Consider the following 22,570-nt stretch of genomic DNA (forward strand, 5'->3'; position numbering starts at 1 on the left):
GCTCACTTGCCTAGGCAGAACGGTCTTCCACCCATCCCCTGCCTACTGTGACAAAGTTCCTCCTCTGCCTCAGTGGGTCCTGTACTTATTGGCGGATTTGCTTGCCTCAGAGATTCACGGCAGCCCTCAGTTTGGCCACTCTTGCTAGTGGCTCAAACCTGCTGTCCACTCAGCTAACCTCATCACTGGCCAGCATGGGGGAAATGGAGAACAATCTCCACAGTTTGTGTCCCCCACCTAGTGGGTCGGGGACAGGGCAGATCCCTTTCCAATTTAGACCTTCCCTTCTGGTATTTCTCAGAGACCAGGTCAACTCCTCCTGTGTTGAATCAGGAGTTGGGGGGCATCAGAGGAACCCAGCCCCACCCTCTACACTGGGTTCCCACTGTCCACAATATTCCCTGTATCAGCTGCATGACAGTTACAACTCCCTGGACTACTTCCCCATTGCCTTCCCCCCAGCACCTTCTTTATCCTCACTGCAGGATCATCATCCTGAAGCCTGATCATGCTTGAACTCTTCACTTCTCCACCAGCACATCCCCCTACTAACTGATGGGAGGTCCTTTTTAAACCAGGTGTCCTGATTAGCCTGCCTGCCATAATTGAATCTAGAAAGTTCTTAAGTGGCTCCAGGTCTCTTGATTAGCTTGCCTGTCTTAATTGGTTCTAGTAGGTTCCTGATTGCTCTAGGGTAGCCTCTGCTCTGGTCACTCAGGAAACAGAAACCTGTTCATCCAGTGGCCAGTAGATCTGCTTTTGACTGCTCTGCTGAACCCAAGTGGCCTGGAGAAAGGAGGGAGATTGCTGCTGCTGGGCCGTGGGCTCTTGCCACTGCTGTCGCTGCCCCAGCTACTCCTCTGGCTGGGCTAGACACCCCCCACCCCCCTTCTCTGCTACCTGGTTGCTGACTAGCTGCTGGACTCCCACATCCTTGGGTGCTGCTGCTGCTCCAACTACAGCCCCTTGGGGGGGTGGGGCTGCTGGCCCACTCCCCAGAGCGGGGGAGTGAGGGGCCCCAGCCATTGCTACTGCTGCTGTGGACACCACCACCACCACCATCTGTGAGGGGTCCTCTCTGCCTGCCTGGCCACCGGGCTGCTGCCGCCTTTGCTGCCTGGGAGCTGCTGAACTCCAAAGGAGGAGGGGATGAGGCCATCTGCTGCTGGGGGAGCGCACAGGGATTCTGCATACCACTGTGGAGAGGGCCTGAAGGCTGAGCAACTTTTGAACCGTGCTCTTGTGGTGGGGGTTTTGACTGTGTGTGTGTGGGGATGCAGGGGGTGGGGCATGGAGCCTGCTCCCCACTCCATCTGTGTGTGTCCCCCCAACCCCCGCCACCACCACCGTCGTCGCTGCCCCCTCCACCACACCCAGTAGACACTTACCATGTACCTCAAGCTCCTGCCTCTGGGACTCCACTGCTTGCTTGGCTTGCCGTCCCCTTTCACCACCTTCTGGGCCTAAAGCAGCAGCCAGCCTGCACTGACTCTTTGCAAGTGCATGTGGGTGCACATGCCCCCCACATCCAGGACTGGCCCCCTTCAGCAAGCCCCCAGCTTTGTCCCTTGCAGCCTTTTTGCCCTCCCCTTTACCCCAGCACCTCGCTAGCTTCTGCTTGTTTGCCCCGCCCCTGCCTCTGAAGCTAGCCCCTGGGTTCCCTGTCCTGCCTCCAGCCTGGTTCTCCTCCCTCCCCATGTGGTACCCCTGCCCTGATTGGCCCCTTACTCAGTGCGCCCATGCCCTCTCCCATGCTCTTGTGCCCTTCCCCTGTTTGGGTTTGCCCCCATCTCACTGCACTCCCCTAACCTTATGACCTCCCTCCCCTAGTGCAGCTAGAGGAGACCGATTCTTATCCTGAGTCGGTGACTGTCCCCCACAAGCCCTTGATAGCCCTTCTGTCCAGCCCACCCCTTTTGGCGCCCTCCTCCCCTGCCTGCAGCCTAGCGGGGAGGTGTGGTTGACCTGCTTCCCTTTTCCCCTCCTCTCTCTGGTGGTTTCCCCTCCCTCCCCACTCATTATGGTGGGGGACACGGCCGTTTGGGCCCCTCCAACAGCCCCAGATACCCCTCCCCCACCTGCCCCTCTGTCATCCCCCAAGCCTCTACCTCAACCGCTGCTGCCAAACCACCTGCCACCGCCCCCACTGGGGCGCCGGCAGCGGCGGGCACCGGGGTGACTTTCGCTGCTGCCATGTCCCTCGCTCTCTCTGATTCTGGGGGAGCCCCCCAAGCCGGCAGGAAGGGCCAGGGTAAGAAGAAGGGGAAAGGCCCCGCCAAAAAGACCAGGCCCTCCATGGCAGGGACCACCCCCACTGCCGCGGCCCCGCCACTGGCCGCGGCGTCCCTCCCTGCTGCTCCCTCCACCAGCTCTGCGGGTGTCCCTCCCCTGGCCCCCAGGACATATGCCCAGGTGGCGGCAGCCCCCCCACCTGCCGCTATGTCATCTCTCCCGCCCACTGCCTCCGCTACCAACTATAGCGGCCGGGCCCTCTTTCCCACCATGACCAGGAAGCACGGCATCCGTTGCCTCCTGGTGCCCGCCTTGCCCCACATGGAGACATATGTGCAGGTGTTGGCGAGTGCGGTGGGGCCCACAGCCATTGTGGCAGCCTCCAAAATGTATGGGAAGGTGGTCTTCTTCCTGGCATCGGAGGCCGCCGCTCAGGAGGCGGTGGAGAAGGGCCTGGCGGTGGGGGGCATGTTCATCCCCCTGGACGACCTGGGCGTCCGCCTGGTCCTGACCTCCGTCCCTCCCTTCCTTCCCAATGTCGCCCTAGTACCCGCCCTTTCGACCCTGGGGAAGCCCATCTCTGTTTTGAGCCCTCTCTCACTGGGCTGCAAGGACCCCGCCCTCCGTCACGTCCTCTCATTCCGCTGGCAAGTGCAGCTGCAACTGCTGCCGGCGGCGTGGGATGGAGAGGTGCTTGAGGGGTCATTTTTGATCCCCTACCAGGGGGCCCATTACTAGATGCACTATTCCACGGGGGAGGCCCGGTGTTACCTCTGTCGGGCTATGGGGCACGTCCGGAGGGACTGCCCCTTGGCCCGGCACGGAGAGGTATCTGGGACCCCCGAAACCCAGCGGGGCGCCAGCCTCGTCATCACCAGTGCCCCTGGCTGCCCGAAGCCACCCCTCCACCTACTCAGTCTACCACTGCTCCCCCTTGGGCCCAAGGGGTGCTCCCCCCAGCACGCCCAGACGAGCGGGAGAGCCCCGCCATTGATGCCTGCAATCCAGCGGGGCCCCTAGAGGAGGGTGCGGCAGGGACACTGCCGAGCATGGGAGAGGGCCCGCCCCAGGGGGAATCTTCCCTTTCTCATGCTGCCCCACTGCTGCCTCCCACGGTCCCTGAGCCATCGTCCCCAACCCCTGTTAGCTGGCCCCCCGATGATGCCATGGAGGGCTGGGCCCTAGTCCGGGGAAGCGGGGCAAGCGGAAGGCTCGGGCTCTGCTCCTTTCCACCAATGTGTAAGCCCCCCGGAAGACCAGAAAGGGGTCACCAATGCTGAGCCCTCTGCCTTGTCGGCGGGCGCATACCATCCCCCAGTACCAGCTGGGGAAAATGTGGCAGCATGGGAGGGCAGTACCATCCCTCCATTGGAGTCCCTTCCCTCCATGGCCCCCGACGGAGCCCCTCCTGTCCTGTTACCATCCGAAGTCCCTGTGAGCCCCGGGGCAAGCATCGCTTTGGTCACTGGCGGGGAGACCTCCAGGGTGGTGGAAGGAGAACTCCCCTCCATCTAAGAGAAGATCTTGGCCCTGGGTCTGACCCCGGTCACCCAGGGGGAGAACGACCCTCTGCAAGGCCTCAATCTGAGCGACCTCACCCCGGCCCTGCCTTCTCCATTCTCCCTCCCCCTAACCGCTGCTTCTGCTCCTGCCTCTGAGGGTTCCCTGGGCTCCTCCATCTACCCGGCCGCGGGTGGCACCCTGCTGTTGGCCGCCGAGCCCACTGAGGTGACCGCCGGTACCATGCGGCTGGGACCCAAGCCCCACGGGCTGTCCCTCGTGGGCATGGGGCGACCGACCTCCTTCCCGGGCAGGGACCCCACTGAAGATGCCATGGCTACTACACCGGCCATGGTGCCGGAGCCCAGCATCACGGAGGGCCCCCTTCCCCGTCCCCAGCTCCCTGAGCTCGATCACGAGGGGCCATTTCCCAGCAGCCTGGCTACTGGGGCCCAGGATCCTGCCTTTGCCCCTCTCACTGACTCTGCAGCCGACCCTGCCCTGCTCCTACTCTGGATCCCTGCCCTACCCCTGATGTCAACCCCGTCCCTGCCCCTTTCACCTCCGGTGATATCATTGCCGCCCCTGGGGCCGTCATCTCCTCGCTCCTAGAGGACAGCCCCCAGGGAGTGGCCTCTGTATTTCCCAGTCCCGACTCACTAGGGGCTTCTATCTTCTCTCCGCTGCCCGCAATTGAGCCGGGGTTTGAGGGGGGCTGCGTGGCGCCAGCCCATCGGGCGCCACGTCGGGGGTCCGCCCCTTGCCTGCCCGTTTCGGTGGGCCACGGGGCTGTGTCACTGGTCTCTCTGGAGGAAAGCCAAGGGCTAGTGACCCCGGGCCCCCATACGCTGCGAGAGGAGCTGCGGGAGTTCCTTGAGGATGTCTGGGGCTCCTGTAACAAGGTGCAGCTCGCTCTCCAGCAATGGGGGGACTTCCATCAAATCCTCCGGGCCGCGAGGGCCCTCATGGGGGAGGGTAAAAGGACTGGGAAGCAGGCCGCCGCGGCCTACCAGCGGGTCTGCCTCTTCCGTGACTCCTTACTCATCTACGGGGTAGGTCACGGATTGTTGCGCGGCCCATTGGGAACCGTGAGCGTCCCTGCTGGCAAGGATCCCCCCCAGCCCTCCCTATGGCACCTCTCACTATCACAACGTTGAACACCCGGGCCTGTAGGATGGGTCTCCGCAGGTGCCAGGTGCTCCCCTTCCTTCGGGAGGGGGGTACTCTGTGGTTTTCCTGCAGGACATCCATATGGATCCGACCGCCAAAGATAGCTCGCGGCTGGAATGGGTGGACAGAGTCTACTTTAGCCATCTCACAGTTTGTATGGCTGGAGTGGTGACCCTGTTCTCCCCGACCTATGACCCGAGGTGCTGGGGGTCGCCGAGGCTGTGCCGGGCCGCCTGCTGCACCTCCGGGTCCATATGGAGGGGCTCGTGGTCAATCTTGTCAACTTCTATGCCCCGACATCGGGCCTGGAGCGGCTGCATTTCTTTCAGCAGGCGTCCGCCTCCCTCGGCACCTTGGATCCTCGTGAGTGCCTGGTCCTGGGCGGGGACTTTAATACTACCCTCGGGGAGCGGGACCGCTTGGGGACCGAGCAGTGCCCGGCCGCCGCGTACGTCCTCCTTGGTGGACGTTTGGTGCGACCACCACCCGGACGACGTCTCGACGTTCACCTTTGTCCGGGTGGAGGCCCATGGGCTGCGCCACTCCTGGTTGGACCGCATCTACTTAACACGTTTCCACCTTTCACTGGCCCACTCCTCCAGCATCCGGCCGGCCCCATTCTCCGATCATCATTTAGCCACCGTGACAGTCTTTCTCTGCGCAGAGAGGCTGGGGCCAGCCTATTGGCATTTTAACAACAGCTTGTTGGAGGATGTGGGCTTCATGGCATCCTTCTGGGAGTTCTGGCTGGCCTGGTGAGGGCAGCGGCGTGCCTTTCCCTCAGTGCGGTGGTGGTGGGACCTGGGAAAGGTGCACGTGTCCGGCTCTTCTGCCGTGACTACACCTGGGGCGCCAGCCGACGGAGGAATGCGGCGATAGGGCAGTTGGAACGGGAGGTCTTAGAGCTGGAGAGGCATCTGGCTGCCAGCCCCGAGGATCCATCCCTCTGCGGGGCGTGCCGGGAGAAGCAGGAGGAGCTCCAGGCCCTCGAGGACCATTGGGCCCGGGGTGCCTTTGTTCGATCCCGTATCCGCCTCCTTCGAGAGATGGATTGTGGCTCCTGCTTCTTCTACACCCTGGAGAAAAAGAGGGGGGCCAAGAAGCATGTCACCTGCCTCCTCGCAGATGATGGCACCCCCCTCACGGATCCAGCGGAGAAGTGCGGGAGGGCCAGGGCCTTCTACGCAGGTCTTTTTTCCCTGGATCTGACCGATCCGAACACTTGCAGGGACGAACTTCTGACGGTCAGCGTGGGCAACTGAGACCGGCTAGGGCTACCTCTCACTCAGGCTGAGTTCTTGGAAGTCCTCCACCGCATGCCCACCAATAAATGTCCAGGCAGGGATGGGCTGACCGTGGAGTTCTACTGCATGTTCTGGGACGTCCTCGGCCCAGACCTAGTCACTGTCTGGGCTGAGTCTTTGCAGAGTGGGGTCCTCCCTCTTTCGTGCAGGCGAGCCATGCTCGCCTTATTGCCGAAGAAGGGGGACCTCTGCGATTTACGAAATTGTCGTCCCGTCTCGCTCCTCAGCACGGATTACAAGGTCATAGCAAAAGCCATCTCCCTGTGGCTAGGATCTGTGCTGGCGGACGTGATCCACCCAGACCAGACCTATGCCATCCCGGGCCGTACCATCTTCGACAACCTGTATCTGGTCCGGGACCTCTTGGAACTCAGGTGTAGGGACGGTCTGTCGTTCGCCCTCCTGTCCGTGGATCAGGAGAAGGCGTTCGATTGGGTGGATCACGGGTATCTCCTGAGCACTCTGCAAGCGTTTGGCTTTGGACCCCAGTTTGTGGGTTTACTCCAGGTGCTGTACGCCTCTGCAGAGTGTCTGGTCAGGCTCAACGGGACCCAGACCGAACCGGTCAGCTTCGGGCGAGGAGTATGGCAGGGGTCCCCCTCTTGGGCCAGCTGTACGCTCTGGCGATCGAGCCTTTCCTCTGTCTCCTCCACAGGAGGTTGACGGGGTTGGCGCTGTGGGAGCCGGAGCTGCAGCTGGTCCTGTCAGCATACACCAGCGATGTGCTCCTCGTGGTCCAGGACCTGGGCGACTTGGCACGGGTGGAGGCTTGCCAGGCTGTTTACTCGGCAGCCTCCTCTGCCTGGGTCAACTGGGTCAAGAGCTCTGGCTTGGTGGTAGGGGACTGGCGGCAGGCGAGCTCCCTCCCACCCGCGCTTCAGGCCATCTGGTGGAGCGCGGGTCCACTGCTCTATCTCGGCATTTACCTTTCTGCCACGCATCCGTCTCTGCTAGAGAACTGGCACGGTTTAGAGGGCAGAGTGATAGAGCGCCTCCGGAGATGGACAGGACTACTCCGGTGTCTCTCCCTTCAAGGGAGGGCACTGGTGCTTAATCAACTAGTCCTGTCCATGCTCTGGCACTGGCTCAGCACTCTGGTCCCGGCCCCAGATTTCCTGGCCAACCTCCGGACGTTGATTCTGGAGTTCTTCTGGTCAGGACTGCACTGGGTCTCTGCAGGGGTTCTCCATCTACCCCGGAGGAGGGAGGGCAGGGCCTGAAGTGTCTCCGCACTCAGGTCCATGTCTTCCGCCTCCAGGCCCTGCAGAGGCTCCTTTATGGTGCAGGTAGTCTGGCATGGAGCATACTGGCGCACGCCTTCCTGCGCCGCTTCTGAGGGCTCCGATATGACCGGCAGCTCCTTTATCTCCATCCGAGAGGTCTTCCATGACCTCTCTGGGCTGCCGGTCTTCTACCAGGACCTCCTCCGGACCTGGAAACTGTTCACAGCGAGCAGGTCCATGGCGGCCTCCATGGGGGAAGATCTCCTCGCGGAGCCCCTGCTACACAACACCCAGCTCCGTGTGCAGGTGGCGGAGTCCCCCTCGGTGCACTAGAGGTTGGTCCTGGCAGAAGTTACCAGAGTTGGAGACCTCCTGGACTACGACTGGGGAAACTGGCTGGATCCCCTGACGCTCGCTCAGCGCATGGGGCTCTCCAGACCTCATACTCCCTTGCGCGTACTTCAGGAGGTGAGGCCCGCTTTGCCGCCCGCTGTTCGGGTCTACCTCGACCGGGTCCTAAGGGAGGGCATGCTCCGCCCACCCTCCACCCCAGGCCCTCTGGACCTGTTCATCGGCCCCTGCCCTGTGGGCCCAACCGACCCCCCCCGCCCCTTCACCGTGAGCCAGCTACATGAGCTGCAGCCAGTCCGTTTCCAGACCACGCCAAGGAAACATCTATACATGCTCGTGTTCCACACCCTTCATGTCCTCACCCTCGTGTCCCACCCTGACACAAAGTGTCGGGACCTCCTGCCACCTCTAGAGGATGAGGAGGACCGGTGGGCCGGCCTATATTCCACCTTGGTCCCGAGGCCCGCCGGGGATATCAGTTGGCGGCTCCTTCACGGGGCCGTGAGCACAGGCATGTACTTGGCGCAGTTCACCCCAATCCCGGACACCTGCCCCTTTTGTACAGCCAGTCTGCCAATCAGACAGATATCAGCCCTTCAAAAAAAAAAAGAGAAAAAACCTCAGGTATGTCTGTTTTATAACTGAAGAGCACAGCAGTTTCTAGGACTTTGCTTATTGCAATGACAAACATTCAAGCTAGTTGAAAATGAATCCTATTCAGGAGCCAGCAATAGTGCTTTATTATTTTTCCTCTGGTTCTAAAAGGTTACTAGATCATAACCACTCATTAGACTCCATAGAAGTTAGGAGTAGAAAATAGATTTTTTTTTGCCTTCTTCCAAAACTATCCAAGGCATGTTGTCTTTAAACTCCTTAGTAATTCAGAATGTAGCTTGTGAATGTAGCTGCAAAGTTAAGAGGAATAAAGCAAAATATTTTCCACTTCAGACATCTTTGGGAATGTGGAGATTACCTTTTTCCCAATTCTCTGTGTGACATCTCATTCCTCTTGGCTGCACTTGGCCAAAACTTGGCAGCATTTGTAGTAACCCAGCTGAAATGGGAGCCAGGGTGGCCCTAAAAACTCAGGTGGTTCAAGCTACACTTTGCTCTAATAGAATGTGTTGCATAGTGGAACTTTCCACATTAGAACCATCTGTCTTTCAAGGACCAATAGGCTGAAAACAATTTTTTTGCATCATAAAACAAGGAAATACTTTTCCCCACTCTGTTTCCACGTTTACTTACCCATAATATTGTCAGGTAGATGGCTTTTATCATTATGCATAGCTTCATGAATAACACTTTAGTGCTGCAGCCTGCCTAATAAGGAATCAGTGCAAGACGTTATCTTGCTAATATATATGGACCAGAAATATGCTTTTGTACTGGTGTAAGAATATGTTTTATTTCTCAGTCCCTCTCTACCTCAGGAAGCTGGGTTGCATGATGGATGAGATAGTACGGAAGCATAAAATGATGAGGCAAATCATTTTTTTTCATATAAAGTTAAATCTTTAGCAAGTTCTAATTAACAGCAGTTTTTCCTCCCCTTGAACATATATAGCTTGTATTCATGAAGATGAATTTGAATTTCCACAGCAGTGGGGAAGCTGTATTGCTTCACCTGCTGTCTGACCAGAGGGGATAATAATACTGATTTTGAGGCAATGCAGTTACTCAACTGTGGTCCACAGAGAATAGCAAATAGAGGCCTTGTTTACATCAGGGAGCCTTGTCTAAATTTAGCACCAGGCACCAAAAAGCTAAACGTCTCATTGTACTAGCATACTTTCCATTATATTAGTGGTGCCAATGCCCATACTGTAAAGCCCAAAGGCATTGGGGCCAGAACTTTGACTTCTTGCATGTCTCTAGATGTCCAGCAGAAAGACCAAACTTGCAAATCTCCATGGTACCAAATCAGTGGAGTTGCCAGATAAAAAAAGACTCATTAGAAAGACACAGCCCTAGCACACTGAGTAGTGTCACTCCATTCTGGTAGAAGGGGTCCGACTTCTTTTTTTCCCACAAGTCAAAGACAATCTCTGCATAAGTGGACAAGAGCAATGCATACATAGTTGCATTAAACTGCAGGCTGTAGATAGGAAGATGCATTTATTTTTGAGCCTTAAAGAACAAATGTAATGGGATGATACTTTATTATAGGTATACAATCATAGAATATCAGGGTTGGAAGGGACCTCAGGAGGTCATCTAGTCCAACCCCCTACTCAAAGCAGGATCAACTAAATCATCCCAGCCAGGGCTTTCTCAAGCCAGGCCTTAAAAACAGGTAACCCATTCCAGTGCTTCACTACCCTCCTAGTGAAAAAGTTTTTCCTTATATCCAACCTAACCCTCCCCCACTGCAACTTGAGACCATTACTCCTTGTTCTGTCATCTGCTACCATTGAGAACAGTCTAGATCCATCCTCTTAGCTGCTTTCAACTACCTGAATGGAGGTAACAATCAAATCCCCCCTCATTCTTCTCTTCTGCAGATTTAATAATCCCAGTTCCCTCAGCCTCTCCTCATAAATCATGTGCTCCAGCCCCCTAATCATTTTTGTTGCCCTCTACTAGACTCTTTCTAATTTTTCCACAACCTTCTTGCAGTGTGGGGCCCAAAACTGGGCACAGTACTCCAGATGAGTCCCCTCTATTTGGCACTGGTGAGGCATGATCACGTCCCTCCATCTACTGGCAATGCTCCTACTGATACAGCCCAAAATGCCATTAGCCTTCTTGGCAACAATGGCACAATGTTGACTCATATCCAGCTTCTCATCCACTGGAACCCCTAGGTCCATTTCTGCAGAACTGCTGCCTAGCCACTCGGTCCCTAGTCTGTAGCAGTGCATGGGATTATTCCATCCTAAATGCAGGATTCTGCACTTGTCCTTGCTGAACCTCATCAGATTTCTTTTGGCCCAATCCTCCAATTTGTCTAGGTCCCTCTGTATCCTATCCCTACCCTCCAGCGTATCTATCACTCCTCCCAGTTTAGTGTCATCTGCAAATTTGCTGAAGGTGCAATCCACGCTATCCTCCAGATCATTAATGAAGATATTGAACAAAACCAGCCCCAGGACTGACCCTTGAGGCAGTCCGCTTGATACCGGCTGCCAACTAGACATGGAGCCATTGATCACTACCCGTTGAGCCCAACGATCTAGTCAGCTTTCTATCCACCTTATAGTCCATTCATCCAGCCCATACTTCTTTAACTTGCTGGCAAGAATACTGTGGGAGACTGTAAGTCAAGGAATAACACATCCACTGCTTTCTCCTCATCCACAGAGCCAGTTATCTCATCACAGAAGGCAATTAGGTTAGTCAGGCACAACTTGCCCTTGGTGAATCCATGCTGACTGTTTCTGATCACTTTCCTCTCCTCAAAGTGCTTCAAAATGGATTTCTTGAGGACCTGCTCCATGATTTTTCCAGGGACTGAGGTGAGGCTGACAGGTCTGTAGTTTCCAGATCCTCCTTCTTCCCTTTTTTAAAGATGGGCACTACATTAGCCTTTTTCCAGTCATCCGGGACTTTCCCCGATCACCATGAGTTTTCAAAGATAATGGCTTTGCAATCACATGAGCCAACTCCTTTAGCACCCTTGGATGCAGTGCATCCGGCCCCATGGACTTGTGGTCATCCAGCTTTTCGAAATATTCCTGAACCACTTCTTTCTCCACAGAGGGCTGATCACCTCCTCCCCATACTGTGCTGCCCAGTGCAGTAGTCTGGGAGCTGACCTTGTTTATGAAGACAGAGGCAAAAAAAGCATTGAGTACATTAGCTTTTTCCACATCCTCTGTCACTAGGTTGCCTCCCCCATTCAGAAGGGGCCCACACTTTCCCTGACCTTCTTGTTGTTGCCAACATACCTGTAGAAACCCTTCTTGTTACCCTTAACATTCCTTGCTAGCTGCAACTCCGATTGCGATTTGGCCTTCCTGATTTCACTCCTGCATGCCTGAGCAATATTTTTATATTCCTCCCTGGTCATTTGTCCAAGCTTCCACTTCTTGTAAACTTCTTTTTTGTGTTTAAGATCAGCAAGGATTTCACTGTTAAGCCAAGCTGGTCGCCTGCCATATGTACTATTCTTTCTACACATCGGCATGGTTTGTTCTGCAGCCTCAATAAGGATTCTTTAAAATACAGCCAGCTCTCCTGGACTCCTTTCCTCCCCATGTTATTCTCCCAGGGGATCCTTCCTATCAGTTCCCTGAGGGAGTCAAAGTCTGCTATTCTGAAGTCCAGGGTCCATATTCTGCTGCTCTCCTTTCTTCCTTTTGTCAGGATCCTGAACTCGACCATCTCATGGTCATTGCCTCCGAGGTTCCCATCCACTTTTGCTTCCGCTACTAATTCTTCCCTGTTTGTGAGCAGCAGGTCAAGAAGAGCTCTGCCCCTAGCTGGTTCCTCCAGCACTTGCACCAGGAAATTGTCCCCTACACATTCCAAAAACTTCCTGGATTGTCTATGCACTGTTGTATGGCTCTCCCAGCAGATATCGGTGTGATTAAAGTCCCCCAGGAGAACCAGGGCCTGTGATCTAGTACTTTCTGTTAGTTGCCTGAAGAAAGCCTCGTCCACCTCATCCCCCTGGTCTGGTGGTCTATAGCAGACTCCCACCACGACATCACCCTTGTTGCTCACACTTCTAAACTTAATCTAGAGACTCTGTTTTTTCTGCAGTTTCATACCGGAGCTCTGAGCAGTCATACTGCTCTCTTACATACATACTCTCCCCCTCCCCCCTTTCTGCCCTGACTGTCCTTCCTGAACAGTTTATATCCATCCATGACAGTACTTCAGTCATGTGAGTTATCCCACCAAGTCTCTGTTAGTCCAATCACATCATAATTCCTTGTCTGTTCCAGGACTTCCAGTTCTCCCTGCTTGTTTCCAAGGCTTCTTGCATTTGTGTATAGGCACTTAAGATAACTCGCTGATTGTCCTGCTTTCTCAGTATGAGGCATGAGTCCTCCCCTCTTGCGCTCTCCTGCTTGTGCTTCCTACTGGGATCCCACTTACCTCAGGGCTTTGGTAATAGACTGGCCATGTTTGCCTCTGGCACTCTGCCTTGTTCAATGGATTCTGGTGACTCTGGGGTGCAGCTGCCTCATTACCAATGCAGAGGAAGTGGGAGTATGCCTCTGGCAGAGGGAACTAGGGTTTGGGAAAGACAGGTCCTGAAAGAAGAAATCATAGGAGCAGCCAACACTAAAGAGAAGTCTTTAGGCTTGTGTTTCATATAGTTATTCCAAAAGTGCCTTTCTATCAGTAACTTAGTCCCCAAGAAAGGTATCTTTTGGAATGTCTGGGTGTTTTTCTTTAGAGTGGGATAAGGACTCCACCCATTTACAGCAACATGTGTTTATATCTCCATGTTCCCGACTCTAAGCATTCAAAAAGAATGAGTCAGGCCTCAAAAAATCATGAAACTGACTTAAAAATTTATTTTGGATTATTTTTGTCTTTGGGTTTCTGAGCCTTCAGGGTGCTTTTAAGGAAGCACATTTTCAAGCTTTTCTCCACAACCATGGGGGCTAGAAACTTTTGTTTAGAAAGAAAGAATGGAAAAAAGAGGAAAAAAAAGAAAAAGCTGAGATTCTCCCACAATCACTTGATTCTGGGAACTGGGGCTTTAAGAAACACCACTTACTATGAGACTAGCACTAAAATTGTGAGAGTTGGCAACACTGAATTATCCATAGGCTCTAACATTAAAAAACAGGGAGAGTAGCTAAGGAATCTGTTCTTATTTTTCTACTTTATTTTTTGCATGTACCTTTGTGGACCTCCTCTAAAAGGATAGGGGTTTGTTTTTTTTTTCAACATATAGTAGCAGTTACAACTCTTGGAGGATTTTTACCAAAAGGACAGATTTAAAGATAGGAAGTTGGGTAAACTAAATATGCAGTGTTGACACTGACTGAGGATTGGAATTTACCATTCAGTAGGGGTATCTGCCTTATCCACTAGCAGATATGCCTCTCATGAGTGATGTTTACCTCACAGTTATCTCATGATAAATTTCAATATGTTCAGTACTGTTACAGTACATATACTATATAGCAAAAACACACTCAGAATACCCTTTGCCTAGTAGTATATAGACATGTTTTTACATTGTTAGTGAACAGAGCAAACCACCTACCAGTGGCTAACAAAACTGCATATGTCTGATGCAATATTCTGGAATAACACTCTGAGAGGTGTGTACCTCGTTACCAGAAAACCATTGACAAACTGGGGGAGGTTCAAAAAATTCCCCCAAATGATCAGGGACTGGAGGAATTGACCTAAGAAGAAAGAGTAAAAGAGTTAAATATGTACAATACAACATAGCAAATATGTACAAAGTGATAAGGTAAATATATATGACTAAGCAATGGATAAGATGGGCCATAAATCTACAAATGTTGGAAGGCTCTATTCGCAAATGAGGCAGTGGACTTATTAATCATAGTAAAGAGAGTATAATTCAGAGTAATGTCCAGCCAAAAACGTAACATGTGGCAGGATACTTTCAAGAAGTATTAATAATGATCAGGACTCTTAATTCTTTCCTTCACATTTGCTACACACTGTGGAAAAGGTTGGGGCTTAAAGTAATCTCTAAACTGTGCAACATGACTTACAAGTTAAAGTATTAAGAAAAGGGATAAAGTTTTTTTTAAAAAAGGAAAATTTAAGATGAAGATGTCTTAGGTTATGGAATCATTTCTGAAGTGGTGGCCATCCTAGCGATTATTGAGAGGAACTCTGAATTCTGCTCTCGGACCACTTGGAGAGAGAGGTGATCTTGAAAGGTTAAAAGATCAGAGACAGTACAGTTCTAATCTTTTATTTTGTACACCTACTGTGTTATGTTCACAGCACACACAGAGAGAATTTAGATAAAAACAAAGTCATCTAGAGGGAAGGTTGCAATTTATTTTCTTAGACTTCAGAATGACAACACACAAACCTGCCCAAAACAAAGAGACACAATCAGGTTGCTCCCTGAAGCTGAGAGGCACAATTCACCCACCTTGTTCTAGGCTCTCTCTTTTTGGGCTGACTCTTCCCTACAGCAACCTGCAAGCAGAACTCGGAATCCCTCCTGCCAATGTCTACATTGAGCTGGGAAATGTACTTCCCAGATCATGAAGACATTAGACTCTGGATGAGCTAGGACCTAAAAATAGCAGTTGGCCTGTGCTGGCACATGTGGTGATTGGGCTAGCCACCCAAACACGTAGCCAGGGAGTCAGGCAGGATTGTACTCAAGGTGGCTAGCCCAAGCAGCTGCCTGTGCCTGCTGTGGACCCACTAGTATTTGTAGGGGCTATCTCAAGCACAGCTAGCCTAGGTACATCTGTGAGAATTGGGAATCACACCTCTCAGTTCAAATGTAGACATACCCTTAAAATGATAGCTTGCGATACCCAAACAGTACTCGATTCACCATATAGTGCAACACAAAAATCTCAGACTCTTCTTGACAGATGACCCTCCAATCCCACCAGAACAACTCCAGCAAAAGACTTTGCAAAGCAAAAGGTTGTTTAATTTGTAAATTGCACTACACAGTTTTGAGATTACCTTAAACTCCAGCCTTTGCCACACATTGCAACGACAGGGAATGAAAGGAGCTGAAAGTCCTTATCTTCTGAAAGTATTCTGTTTCCTGTTAAATTTTCAGCCAAACAGGGACCTTTGCTGAAGTCCATGCAGATTATTTTGGAAGGACGTTGTCTGAAGGCTTTGTTTATTTGGAAATATAAAGGCAAGTTTCACATCTGCTAATTTGGAAGTGTTATTAATGTTTCTAGCAAATAATTATCAGATATAATCTCATTTGGTTAAATAAAATCCAGCAACAAGGAAAAAAAACTTGCTGATTGCAAATTGTTAACATACTGAGGCTAGTGTGAGACGATTGTGTATCAAAGCTCTCAAAAATACTTTCCATAGGGACAGTTTATCATCATTATTCATGCTAAATAGTATCTTTTCTGCAAACACGCCCACTGAATTCAGTGGGACTACTCAATATGAGTAAGATACTACAGAAATGTGAGCATGGGGTCAGAATCTGCCTCCTTGTAGTTATAGGAATAAGGGCACATACAAATGGTTATTTTGAATACTGTGATATTATCAGGAAATTAGGTGTGAAATCCTGGTGTCATTGACATTTGTAGGAGTTTTGCTATTGACTTCAATGGAACCAGAATTTCACCCAATAAGGAAAATGGTATATGTCATTTTTGCTATATATATATTTTAATAAAGCTTGTTTCCCCCTAAATAGTCACTGATAATTGTTTAAAAATGTATAATTTGATCCTTTCCCAAGTGTGTGTTTTGTTTTGTTTTACAGGAGGACGAGTGTTAGAGTGTTAATTTCAAAACCTAGCACAGTAAGGTCCTGGTCAGTGATTGTTCTGGCTCCAGGTGCTATGGTACTGCAAAAACAAAGCCAAACAAACAAACAAACAAAAAACCCTGTAGCTCAGAATGCAAAGTTGGGGAGGGAGGTAGAGTGTGGATAGCCATCCTGGTCAGGTGGCTAGTGATTATTCACCCACAAATTTCTTGCAGGCTGATCCAATTTCCACTGAAGTTAATGGAAAACCTCCCACTGACTTCAACAGAAGATAGATCAGGTCCATATTGTCTATCCTCTGATAACATTGATAAGCTCAATGATTCTCCAGTAAAATTACCTGGCTCTTGAATTTTCATCCAGTGTTACCAACTGACCTCCACTATAATGTGCCAATGTAACTCCTAGAAGCAAAGGGCCTAAGAGCAAAATGCAACCCTGATGTAAGTAGGTTCAACACTTCTGAAGCCAATGGATTTGCATTCGCTTCTGCCAGGGCTGAATTTGGTCCTAAGACGCTGGGATCAAAGTCAAAGCAAATGTCCAATATGAATGTTTTATAGTCCAGCTGTGCAAGATTGATATTAAGGTTTCTGAAAAGCTTGCTAAGGCCATTCATAAACTGGACTGGAAATGTAATTTGCTTTATTATAGCCTGAATTTTTTCCTACTATTTTCTTTTTAAAATCTGTGAATCTTTGGAACTGTAAAAAAAAAAAAAAATCCCTCAGTTCGAACATCATACAGGAAATCCCGGACTGAAAGATTTGAGCTTGTTGGAGTTCATTAATGCCATTATTGTAACGACAAAGAATCCCCATTTCCCACGGAATTATCCGAGTGAATCATGTCTGTGAGTGATAAAAATCCAAGATGGTGAAATAGCCATCCATGTCCCTGTGAAGTGACACAAGTCTGTTGGTCCCATAGTGTGAGTGGTTCCATTTCTGTCACCAGATGGCAATGATAATGGGCTACTCTGGGAAATAAACACTTATGGTGGCCTCATTTTCTGACGTGCTGAGCACTCATAGGCTCTCATTGTCTTCAAATGGAGCTTTTGATTATCAGCACCTCTGCAAATCAAGCTTCTATTGTATATTACATTTTGTAAGGGAGGAAAAGCATTTTCACTGACTGGCTCACACTACTCCATCACCTGTAAAGAAAGCAAACATGGTCTGTGGGAGAAAGCTGTGTTGTTCAGTCAAATAATTAAGTAGCCATGTCTCCGAGGGGTTTTCTTTTTAAAGTCTGATGTTGAGTCCTTTATCTTTGCTCAGGAGAACAGAAAGTATATCTTTAAATATGATATCGATGTGGCCTGACCCAGATGAAAGCTGCTTAAGTCAGTTTTCCTCAATCCTGTTACTGCATATTAACTGTGAACAGGATTATCCTCCAGTCTTCCAGTCAAGCTGTTCAGAGAAAGCAATAAATAAATGAATGAATGAATGAAAAAGAGAGAAAAGCTTCTCCTTTTGTCTGCCTGCAATGGGACCAGTAGGACAAAGATTTGTCCTGACCTCCCTTCCTGTGCCATTAAGAATAACACCCACTGCTGTTGTATGTTGCGGAGCAATTGGTTAAAATTCAAAACAACACATTTCTGCCATTTCTCTGTGTGTTTGTGTCTGTGTGTGAGAGAGAGAACTTAATGCTGCTGAAAAGTACTGGATCAATAGCCCTAGAAAGTGAAGTCCTCTTTTCCACACAGTACACCTAGCACAGAGAGTATCAGGGAAACTTGTAACACTGCCCAGCCATTGTGCCTCAAACTTGAGCTGGAGGGATCGTTCCTGGGTCAAGAGATGGGTAAGATTATAGTTCAGTCTCCATTGCCCTTGGCCTGTCTTCTGAGACAGAAAACAGTGGTGTGAATTAGTGCCAGTTGTGGTTGTGGCTTTTTGCATTAGTGATAATAGTATTATTAATGATAATAGTATGACTCTATGTCTTATCACTACTGCCCTGTGTTGGGATGGTGAGAGCTGTACTTAGAGTTCAAGCAGACATGGTGCCTTCTTGAGGCACATTGGCTCTATAGCTTCTGCTGGCTAAGAAGTACAGGGAAGTGTAGTTGTTTTGCCATCTCTTAAATAGGGGCAGTCAATGTGGTAAAGAAAGGCTATAGCCTCATCTTGTCTGCAACTTCCTGCAGGGTGCCTAGTGGTTCTAGCCCTTGCACAGATATCTAAAAGGGATGCTATTCAGCCAGCCCCCTAAATGAATGACAAACTTGGGGAGCTTTTTATGCTAGTACCCACCCACCCTTGCATATGTAACCCTTCTGCCCGTCAGAGTTGGCAGCAACAAGGGCCGGGTTCAATATCTAGGGGATCTATTCCAATAACACAATGCAAACCGGCTCGAGCCCCCACCCAGTGACCTGGGACAAATATATACCACCCCCTCTGGGCGCCTCCAAGAGGCAATACTTCCCCTCTTGCAAGCACCTAGTCTGAGTGTAGCAAAAAGCCTTTTAATAACAGAGAGAAACATTGTGGCATTATGTTGGGGAAACACCACCAACAGAATTCATAACACAACCCATGAGCAAAAAACCCACCCCAAGCAAATTGAGGCATGCCCTTTTCCCTTTGGTTCTTGAGTCCAGCAACCCCAAATCACCCAAAGTCCCAAAAGTCCAATGACCCAAAAGTCTGTCCCTGGTCAGGGCAGCCCCAGAGTTCAAAAGTTTATCTGCAGAGCTTTACCTCCCAACCTGGGTGGAGATGGGGGCGGGGGTAAAAGGCACCTTACATGATCTGAAGCTGACCGCCCCACAGCTCCATAGGCCTTCACTGCGCTCCACTCCACCAGCTGCCCCACGAACTGCTTTGCTCAGCTCCACTCCGCTCTGCAGCCCACAAGCAGCGTCCGCCGTCCCACAAACTGCTCCACTAGCCAGTCCACGAACTGCTCCGCGTCCCACCAGCAGCTCCCGCCATCCTATGAACTGCTCCACCAGCTTGTCCACAAGGCACTCCAGCCGTCCCGCAAACTTCTCCACAATATATCTTCAGGCTCCCCCACTACTTAACACAATGCTCAGCGATTTCAGCTCTTAGTCAGTTCAGCTTTTTGGTGAATTCAGCTTGTAGTAGGGGAGCCTCAGTGCTGGTGCACCATTAGCCCAAAGTGAGCTCAGCAGCCTGTAACTATACTCCTAATGAAATCAAAATTAGCTCTGATATTCCACAGTGGAGAGAGGAGGAAGTGCAATTAGTATGTAAGGCCCTCACCAAGGGGCCCATGCCACCAAGTATTAATACTTGTCCCCAACCTCTCTCAATTCACAGAGTTTTGGAACCCATGACCCTTTCCTAGCGAGGGCTACTTAGCTGATGGTGAGTCCCTCCATCATAACAAAAGGCCAAGTACAGTTCCAAGCACAGTTCCCATAATCAGCCTAACAACAATTTATTCTTCCTGCCCCAATAACAGAGACACTGGGGATCCCACAGCAGCCAAAGTGACCATTTGGGCAGCTATGGCCTCATTCTAGGCGGGGTGGGTGTGCCTATGCAAATGAGCTCGGCCCCAAAGTTCTTTTCCACAACTTGCCACACCTCACCACCAGATATCAGGGTGGAGCTCTTCCTGACACTGCTTATACATACAATCCAGCCCATGATAAAAAACAAACAAACCACACGCTAATATGGAATGTTCACATTTGCACACTGGGAAATGGACAGAGACCTGCCCAACTCCTTTCACATAGGCCACTGAATAGCCACCATCATTGCCAACCACTTGTTAAAAGCTAAAGGTAATGCAAGTAACAATAAATATAATGTGACTCAGATAGCCTGGATTAATCTGGAAAATTTTCACTGTTTCTGAACTCAGTATGTTTTTTCCTCTAAAACTGTTTTAATGGAAACATCAAAGCAGTTTCTGCTTAAGATGATATCACACTCTATATGTGTTTGGGTTAGGAATGGTTAGTAACAATCTTTAGCATAGCTGACTTGCAGTTGTCTATGAAAGGCACTGTTTGTCTTAAGAGTCTTGCTCTGCAGATGCTGAGTGAGGAGGCTGCATGACTCAGCAGTGGCGGAGCCTGACTGAGATGTAAGTCTTTCAAGTTCTGTGAAATCAGATGCTGCCAAATCACCTCTCTGCCAACTGCATGGAGGCTCATGTTATGGCTCTCTCGAAGACCATGTATAAAGACATATTTTGACATTAGTAGACTCTGCTGATAATCCTCCAGGAGTTGCTTGGAGCTGGTGGCAGGGAGACTGAAACTCTTTTCTTTTTGATAGGACATGTAGGGATTCAAAAGTATGTGTGTTGAGGTGGGGAAGGTGAGGCTAAGGTTTTAACACTGATAGCTCAGTGATTTGAGCATTGGCCTGCTAAACCCAGGGTTGTGAGTTCAATCCTTGAGGGGGCCATTTAGGGATCTGGGTCAAAAATTGGGGATTGGTCCTGCTTTGAGCAGGGGGTTGGACTAGATGACCTTCTGAGGTCCCTTCCAACTCTGATATTCTATGATTCTATGAAATATTCTGAGATGAAATAAACATCAGTAATGTCCTGGTATCTTTAAAGCCCTGACAAATAAGTTTAGAGCACTGACATCATACTACATATATCAAACCCTCTAAAAATCCTCATTTCTCTTATCTGTGAATTTCTCAAATTCCATTTTCTCTGTCAGCTGTTACTTCTCATTTGCCACTGTCTTTTCTGGGGTCTTCTGTTGTTTTCAGCCTTTCCTAATAGTGTTGACATACCTTCTAATGTTTATTTTCTTTTGTTTTTTTTGTTTCTTCCATGGCTGTTGAAATGAAATATTTTCCTTCATCATTTGTAATCATACTTATTTGAAGATCAGATTAAACAGTGTGTGTTTTAAGCTATTTATGTTAAAAATATTTTTTGCAGTGTTCTTGGTCCCCAGATATTTGAGAGACAAGCTGAGTGAAGTAATATCTTCATTGGACCAACTTCTGTTAGTAAAAGAGAGAAGCTTTTGAGCTACACAAAGCCATTAATTCACTTTTTTCAGAAAATAAATTAGATGTTAGTGAAAACGATCAAATCCATATCTTGGGAAACTAAAGTCAATTTCTTTCTAGACCAGGCACAGAATGGACTGAGGTAGTGTGAGCTTCCCCAAACATTGCACTGTCAACACGCTTCAAAAGTGATCATCAGGTTTGCCTCTAGAGGTGAGTGCAGACTTCAAGTCACCATCTAAATTCAGTTCTTGTTCTCTCTGCTGAGATTGTGACTAGATGCGTAAACTCATGCCAAATAGCATGAGGAGTTTTGTGTGTGATGTGGATACTTGTGCCCTATGAACTGAGAGCTCTGTGTAGCTTGAAAGCTTGTCTCTCTCACCAACAGAAGTGAGTCCAATAAAACATATTATCTCCTCACCTTGTCTCTCTTAAAAATATTTTAACATATACAATTATTGCACATGGAAGAGGAAAATAATGGTGCACAAAATCATTGGAATATGGACGCAGAAATGAATTTCTATGGGCACATTGATTTACATCAGCTGAAGATCTGGCTTATAATGTATTCTAAATACAAAATATAGGCCATATGGGATGATTTAAAGGACACTGGGCCAAATATATTCCTACTGTAACTCTTGCATTCAATACAGGGAGGCTTTGGAGCAGTAGAGCTGCTTTACTGCCTGCCTTAGGGTTATGGACATTGTCACAGAGAGAGAGGGCTTTCTGAGATTGATGGATAGAAATACTGAAGAAAAATGAACCTATAGATATGTACAGAGAATTAATAAGGTGAACTCAGTCCAGTTCATAGGGCACAAGTGTCCACATCGCACACAGAACTCCCCAGGATATTTGGCATGAGTTTACTCTTCTAATCCCAATCTCAAAAGAAGATCCTAAGGACTGAATTTAGCTGGTGACTTGAAATCTTCACTCAAGTCTAGAGACAACTTTGAAGCCTATTGGCAGTACAGTGTTTGGGGAGCTTGCACTGCCTCACCATATTGTATCTGGTCTAGAAATAAATTGACTTTAGTTTCCCAATATATGGATTTGATAGTTTTCACTAGCATTGAATTCATTTTCTGAAAAGGTGAATTAAAGGCTAGAGTTGTTATTCAGGAGCTGAAGATCCATATCACCCACTGGCCAGGAGATCACAGTAACTTCAGGTTTTTTAAATGTACAATGGACTTTAGCCCAAAAGGGTTGTTGAGGGCACTTGAATGGTGATCTTAAGCTTCTGTGGCAGTTATTGCAGCCTGTAGCTCTATAGGGAAAAAATCCCTCCAGGGTGGGATAGGACCCAATTGTGTCCCCTCTGAATGAGACCGGCAGAGCTGAACATAGATTCAGAGACTTACATGCAGGCCTGAGATGATGAGTTCTGATCAAAGAATGAGATGGCATTGC

Source organism: Lepidochelys olivacea, assembly GCF_965140295.1.
Source record: "Lepidochelys olivacea isolate rLepOli2 genome assembly, chromosome: 2".
Lineage (NCBI taxonomy): Eukaryota > Metazoa > Chordata > Testudines > Cheloniidae > Lepidochelys > Lepidochelys olivacea.